Source organism: Nothobranchius furzeri, chromosome 17 (assembly GCF_043380555.1).
Source record: "Nothobranchius furzeri strain GRZ-AD chromosome 17, NfurGRZ-RIMD1, whole genome shotgun sequence".
Lineage (NCBI taxonomy): Eukaryota > Metazoa > Chordata > Actinopteri > Cyprinodontiformes > Nothobranchiidae > Nothobranchius > Nothobranchius furzeri.
Window position 1 is genome coordinate 31,331,365 of NC_091757.1, and position 8,345 is coordinate 31,339,709.

Consider the following 8,345-nt stretch of genomic DNA (forward strand, 5'->3'; position numbering starts at 1 on the left):
AACACGGTAACTCTGCTTTGAAAATAAAGATGTGTTAGGCTCTCTGCTGGACCAAAACTGTTAATCAAGTCAAGTATTCTTTATTCCAGACTCTTAGTCCATCTCACAGAAGAAAAACACTGTACAGGTAAGAAAAAATTCTATGAGCACATTATGATAAACGATAAATGACCCGCACTTGTATAGCACCTCTCAGAGTAAGGACTCCAAAGCACTTCACGTGTATCATTCATCCAGTCACACACACACACACACACACACACACACACACACGCACACGCACACGCACACGCACACACACACACACAAACATGTATGACACGCTAAAGCACAAGAGACTCATAATCATGAAGATTAGAAACAAGAGACAATAATAATGTGAAAATAAAATATAAATTATATTAACTCCCTAATCTAAAAAAGAAATACAGTTATGTGTTTCCACATATTTGCACTGACACCGTCACTGGTTGAAAAAAAAATCACATTTTTAGAAATTTTCAGCCTACAAATAAATTTCTTAAGGCAGCTTGTCGGGTGCTCATCCTCACATTTACAAAAGTGTCACTTGCACCTGTCCATCATCTAGGGCAGGGATTCCCAAAGTGTGGTACGCGCACCCCCAGGGGTGCGCGAGCTGCCGCTTGGGGGTGCGCGAGGTGAAAAGTGTAATGGCTGCAGAGCTCAGAGAAGTCTGTCAAAAGTCACCATTAGCATTGCCAGAAACTCATTTGTGGGTGGGCCTAAGAAAATGTAAGTGGGTCCAATAAACGTAATTGAAAACAAGTATATTTTGCTTGTGTGTGTGTGTGTGTGTGTGTGTGTGTGTGTGTGTGTGTGTGTGTGTGTGTGTGTGTGTGTGTGTCTTCCGCCAGAGCCGTGTCCAGGACTTTTAGAATGGGGTGGCCCATGTGGGGCACTTGTTTATGCATGGGTGGCACCAATGGTTATGCTTATTTATTTATTTACACAATTCATTTATTTATTTACTTTCTAGTGAATTTTGGAGTTTCACATTGCACAATCACCATTTTTTTCTATTCATCTTCTAGTTTTGTGGTGGTTAGCAAGTCACTTCTTGTTGCATTATTGCCACCAACTGGAGTTGAGTGGGACTCAATACTATCTGTGTGAATATGAAAAAATAATAAATAATATTAATACTACAGAAATGTTCTGTATGCCTGGGCTAGAAGACAATGTTAAAGGTGCATGCTACCACACACTATTTTTGGAGTTTACAACTCAAGCCTTTTGTCGACAATGTAAAGTCAATTTAAACTGGAACTTAGTAGGGTGGCACCTGGGGTGGCCAATCAGATTCTAAGGGTGGCATGTGCTACCCCAGGCCACTCCTTGGACACGCCTCTGCTCTGAGTAACTTTAGTTACAGTTACTTTAAACCATCAACTGCTTTTATAAATATAGACAGGCCCACTATGACATAATAAGGTTTAAGCAGCTTTTCTAAGTTTTCACTGAATATTTGTGCCGACTTTCCACAACAGAATGACAGTAAAAGTACCGGAAACATCTTTAGATATTTATTGAGAACAGATCCATACGCTTTTGCAAGTGTTTTTCTTCTTAATTTCAAATCTCTTATGTAACATGTAGGGGAAACGTGCCTAAAGCGCTTGTATGAATCTGAAACAACAACCAATCTTCTTTGGGTTACGACGGACCTGTCTAATTCCTGGGAAACCTGTTTTTGACCAACACTTGAACTACACCCCAAAAGAACACAAGCCTCGGGAAACATCAGTGAAGGCTGAAAATGAAAAGAGACAAAGCTGCTGTAGTTCTGGACAGAAAACGGTGGTATCTGGAGGGAATTTTGATGATTTTACAAACTTTACGCTCCAACCGCTACAAAACGTTGAAGCAACTGTAGTAGCGGCGCAGCGATACCGGCTATCGCAGCGTTTTTGACTAGCTGTCTCCGTGACCGTGATTGGTCAAATGACGACTCGTGACCCACCAACAAAGATGGTTTGTGAAAAGGATGAACCCTCTTCGTTTTTGTGAAACTGATTCTGAAACCTGACCAAGTACTCACCTTCCTAAAACAAAATCTCTTTGATTCCTGTGAACGTTATATGTAGCTTCATAAACGGCAATTTTCACCAAAAAGCGTCAACTTTGCAAGTTTGAGACGTCATACTGGTAGGGTTGGGCATCGTTTGATTTTGTACGATTCTAATTCTGATTCCTCGTTTCGATTCCAGTTCCTATCGATTCCGATTCTTTGAAGACATGACATGCTTTACATGAGCCAGCTAACCACAGGTCCTACTTGATGAAATAATCTTAACTTCAACATGAATTTTAACTCTATGAACAACATCACATTCATTTAGACACAAACATGTTTTGGAGAAAAAAAAAGAAAAAGACTTGCAGCACAACCAGTGTGTTTGTTTCTGACCACAACCAAAGTCTGGAAGAAGCCTCTGGGATGAGAGGCTAAATGTCTCTAACATATCCAGAAACATCCAGCTGTTTTCAGCTAAAACTCTCAGGATGATCATGTCCAGGATGACTGAGACCTGCACCTCCATGCTGCAGCAGCATTCAGTCAGAACAGGAACTTAAACGTAGCTGCTGTCAGTAACAATCTAACAGATTTAAACATTAAAACTCTCAACAGAAATAGTTCAGAAAGGAAATTAAAATGTTATTATTATTATTATAATTATTTATTGTGGCAGAAGCTGGTGTGGTCCACCACAGAGAAGCTGCTCTAGCATGATGACTTTAATTATTCTACAGGTTATTGTTCAGCCTTCTCACACACACACACACACACACACACACACACACACACACACACACACACACACACACACACGAGTGTTGGTGAGCGGCTGCGTCTGACTGCTGACGCTCTGTGTGTGTTTTTATTTCTGCAGTGAGACAAACTCACCTCACACCGTCCAGAGTTTGTTCTTTAAAGCTTCTATTAAATCCACCGTGTCGACGTATTTAACAAGTTTCCTCTACGCTGCAGGAGTTAAAGTTTACGTTACGGAGTAAAAGTTCGGCAGATGCGTTTGTTTATATCTGGGTGGGGGGAGGGGGGACTCGGTGCTGCACACAGACAGCTGGTGTGATCAGCTCTGAAAAACGTTGATCACAATTTGCAGATCCCGTTTATTTTTCACGGAGATCGGCCGCAGATTCCTCTTCCGGTCGGCATTTTAGGAATCAAAACTAGGAATCGAAATGAAAAACTTTGAACGATTCCAGAGAAAAACTAACAGTTGGTGCTGGTTCCAGTCGATGCTCGATGCCCAACCCTACATACTGGACATTCAACATGCTGAAGACTTTCACTTTCGGCTGTTCCCTTCAGGCATCAACAAAGTAAATAACTGGTCTCCATTATTTGCAAGTTGGCCAGTAGCCGTCCCAGTTTACAGTATAGTTAGACAAAAGCGCGGATCGCCAGCCAACATAGAAAGATATGCTAATAGAGGTTATGCAGGGTGAAGTTAGCCTGCCGGCCGAGGCATCGCCTGCCTGCTCCGTCCCGGGAAAAACGTTGCTAGCAGCTGCATATTGAGGGAGTAAACAACATAAAATAAGAGCAACACTGCTACTTTTAAATATATTCATGATATAAACATGTTTATTCATCAGTGTGCTTCCGAAACTAGGGAAAGTGAAACTTAAAAGGACAACTTGAATGTGTTTTCTTATTTTAATGCTATTTTTATTTTATTTTAATGAAGTATTGGATCGGGACTCGGTATCGGCAGATGCTCTAAATCACGATCAGGAGCAGGAAAACGCGATCGGAACATCCCTAATTATCCTCACTCCATCTTGACTTTTTGATGTCCGTAACTTCACAGATTATCAGACACAAATCCTCTCAAGCCTGTTTATTCTCAGCACCGCTTCCTAAACATTTTACAGGATTCTTCTACAAAATGCCAGTCCACAGCTCTGAGTGGGGGAAGGGCGGATTTTAGCAGAGAAGGCTGCTGATTGGTTAGCAAGCACAAGGCGTGGTGGCGCCCACAGTTAGCCCTTTGCTTGAGAGGAATGCTTCTTGTTTGGGTTCCTGCCCGAGGAACTTCTTCAACATCTCGAAGGCGTCCTCGGAGCCGCCGGGCTGCAGGATGAACTTCCTGTAGTCCAGACCCACCTGAGGGACCAATCAGGAGACAGAAAGTCTGCAGCAGTCACATTTACAGTTATTGTCTTAACTAAAAAGAAGAAATACGAAACATTGCAAAACACTGTGGAAACAAACGATCAACCGATTATCAGGACCTGGACACGATAACTGTTGAAACCATCATAGAATCTGTCATTGAACCATTCACTTACATTTGTAATCTATTACTTTCTACTGGAAATTTTCCTGATGCAATGAAAACAGCAAAAGTCATTCCTTTGTACAAGAGTGGTGATAAACATAATTTCAATAATTACAGGCCGGTGTCACTGCTTCCACAGTTTTCTAAAATATTGGGAAAAGTATTTGTATCAAGGTTGGATAAATTCATCGAAAAAAAATAATATTTTAAACAATGAGCAATATGGGTTTAGAACTAAACATTCCACAGCAATGGCAATGATGGAATTAACGGATAAAATATCAACAGCAATTGACAATAAAAATGACTTTGTTAGTGTTTTCATTGATTTGAAAAAAGCTTTTGACGTCATTGATCACTCAAGGTTACTTCGAAAATTAAGTCAGTATGGAATAAGAGGTGTGGCTCATCAATGGGTTAGAACGTATTTAGAAAAAAGGAAACAGTTTGTTCAGATAAAGGACCATACATCAAAATTATGTGGTATTAATTGCGGAGTGCCACAAGGGTCGGTCCTCGGACCAAAACTGTTCATTTTGTTTATTAATGACTTGGAAAATGTATCTAAGACACTCGGTACCATTCTATTTGCAGATGATACAACACTGTTTTACTCAGGATCAAATATTGAGGAGGTGGCTAAAGTGATAAATGATGAACTGATTAAAATTATTAACTGGTTTGATATAAATAGATTGACACTGAATTTTAATAAAACAAATTTTATACTGTTCAATGATAAAAAGAACAGTGATGTGTCATTGGAAATAGATGGGATTGAAATTTAAAGAGTAAAAGAAACTAAATTTCTTGGAGTTCTTATTGATGAAGACTACTCATGGAAATCCCATTTTAGTTACATAAAAGGTAAAATTGCCAAATCCTTAGGAGTATTACATAGAGTCAAGTTTTTACTGACTAATTCTGGTTTGTTGGCACTGTACAATTCACTGATTGTTCCATACTTGACTTATTGTGTAGAAATCTGGGGAGCAACAATCTGGGGTGGGGGTGGGGGCGCTCTTCTACTGTACAGTCACAGGTGGGAGGGAGATCTTGGGAGAAGCGAAGAGTACATTGACTCCTCCAGCTGATGACCTTGCCAAGCTGAAGTCCACCAATCCGAAGGCAGGGGGGTAGGTCGGGTTTTCACAGCATCTGTCTGCATTCCTTCGTGGGGGATTTAGTTGCTTGCAGCTCAAGGCTACCAGGGCGTCAGATTCAGATAACAAGACTTTGTTTGGGTCAGGCTGAGATAATTTTCCTCTCTACCTTCAGTCTTTAAACTGATCCTTCCAGTCCTTCAGTGAAGACAATTTTGGGTTTTAAGCTTTTCCATACTGTCCGGTGACCCTCTCCGAGATGACATCCATTTTGCGCACTAATACCGGTATCACAGCTAGAACATTGTCCAGCTTACGATTCACCTCGAGTAACGTCCCAGTCTGATAAGTCTCCACATGAGAATCAGCTTGGGGTCGAGTCAGCTTGACCTGGTGGACACTGGTTGCTGTTTTGTTTACATAATTTTTGTTCTGTATCTCTATGGTCACCTTACAACTTTAGTTTCTAGTTTTAATATTCAATATTCCCCCTACTTAGTATTTCCTGGTTAGCTTTCTAACCTACTCCACATTACAGAAAATTCCTGTTACCTTAAAATGTGTGTGGTACTTTGTATAAACCTGGTTTTTGCGTCTGCAGAGACCCACAACGCCATCATCCATCGTTCCAAGGGCTCTCCAGCAGGCTCGCAAGGACGGACGGAGTCGAGCCCACGTTTCTAAACATTCATTGAACGAGATGGAGAGCTCAAGCTTGTGATTGGTCAGGACTTCCTTTAAATGCATCAACAGCATCGCCGTTGCTCCCTCAAGTAATGAAGTGAGCCAACAATATCTAGTGGCAGACACGGAGCAGCTTGAAGAATACCTCCCATGGATAGGTTTTAGTCACCTGTGACTGGAGGAGTGAAAAGATACGTAGCAAGCATTTTCTTCGTGGATGGAAACAATGGGAGATGTGGGTTTAGAGGTGGTGAGAGCATGAAGAGGTGTAGGAGAATGAAGGACTAGTCTTTCTGAGTTAATAGTCTCTTAAACGTAAAAAAACACAATATAAACTAAATGGCGAAGGCACCATCTTGGATGGGATAAACAGAGGTGGAAAGAGTACTATTACTTTCATGAAATTTTATTCAATTACAAGTAAAATTACCTGCCTCAAAATGTACTCAAGTAAAAGTAAAAAGTAGCTTATTTCAAATGTAGTCAGAGTAAAAGTTACTTAGTTACTTTTTTGACTGTGCAAGGACGGGCTCTTCTGAATAGTTAAACAAAAGACAATGGGGTATAAATGTCAAAGTGGCCATTTTTTTAATTAAATTAACAAATATGCATATTGAAGTACAAAGGCAGTTACACTGCAAACTAGTAACATAAATTAGGTTATAGTCACAAGCCCATGACTTTTCCCTGAATGACCCATCACCCCACCCCCCACCCCCCCACAGATCCTGATAGGCCTACCCAGTCTCTCCAGTAGCAGGTGATGGTCAACAGTGTCAAAGGCTGCAGTCAGGTCCTGCAGGACCAGAACAGAACAGTCCCCTGCATCACTGTGAGTCAGAAGGTCATTAAGAGCTGTTTCAGTAGAATGAGCTCCATGAAAACCTGACTGGAAGCTGTCATAGATGTTATGTTCATCAAGAGCAGCTGTGAGTTGTTTAGCGACAACCTTTTCCAAAATATTGGAGATGAACGGAAGTTTGGAGATGGGTCTGAAGCTGCTATGGAGAGAGGGGTCGAGACTCGTTTTTTTAAGAAGCAGGTGGATTACAGTGTTCTTAAAGTAAGCAGGGACCTGACCAGAGACCAGAGAAGCATTAATTATAGAGAGCATGCTGGGACCGATGGACTGAAAAGCACTTTTAAACAAAGATGAGGGTGAGATGTGATGACTGTTGCTTGACTTGCTCTGCCCCAGCCTCTGCCATCTGGTCAAGATGTCTTCTCATATTGATCAAACCTGTTGAATGACAAATACATAACACATATTTAATATATCTGGCAATTAAGTTTTGATAGAAGATGCAACAAGAATTGTTTTTAGTAATACATACCTTACAAATACTATAATTTGTGTCGACAGACTCGTATAATTGAACTTTAAGTATGTTGACAGGATTGAAATGAATAAGAAACAGATTAAGGTATGATATTAAATTATAAAAAATTACCTGCTTCAATGATATCGTGCCTCTCAGTCCAGGTGGTCTTGAACTTTAGAAGAAGGATTGCAGCAGCAGTCAGCTCAGGGTCTTCCATCATCTCACCAAAGGACTTTTGGACATCATCCTGAATGGCTCTGAAGAGTGGCAGACACATCTTGGAGACAGTCTCCAGTCTGCTGAGTTTTTCTTTTAGCTGGAAGATCACTTGAGGGGCGGGACTAGGAAGCTCAAAAATGACCAATCAGAAAAAAGAAGGAAATCCTGACTGTACCACACAACGCGGTAGATTTCTAGTTGTAGTAAAAAAAATAGCATCTGGCAATGGCGCAAACATCTTTTATTTTTTAGAAGAAATGCTTTTAGCGCTTCTACTTGTGGTTTTAAAGATATCTGTGTTCAACTCGCTTGTTGACCGCTCAGACATCCCTACATTCCTTCTCACAAGCTTTGATCTTCTTAGGTGATCCTCCAGTCATCCAAATAGCCAGTTAGTGTTTCTTATCCTTTCCTTCGTACCCCGTAACACTCTCGTAACTTAAGCACTCAGTTCTTCTGGTGCGCGCCTTCAGCGTCCACAGCACTTCCGTGTTTGGGTTACCAGTGTAGACATAGACACTTCATTAAGTGCTGGATCACTCTCGAGTGCGTTAAGACGCTTCTACATATGTATGTGTTTATAATCTCGTCTCTCTTCTCTGTGGTTATGTCTGAATCCAGTGCGAACCGTGCCGACACAGTATTTTGCAATGTTGTTTTTTTTTTTACTCAGTAACGGATAAGATAAA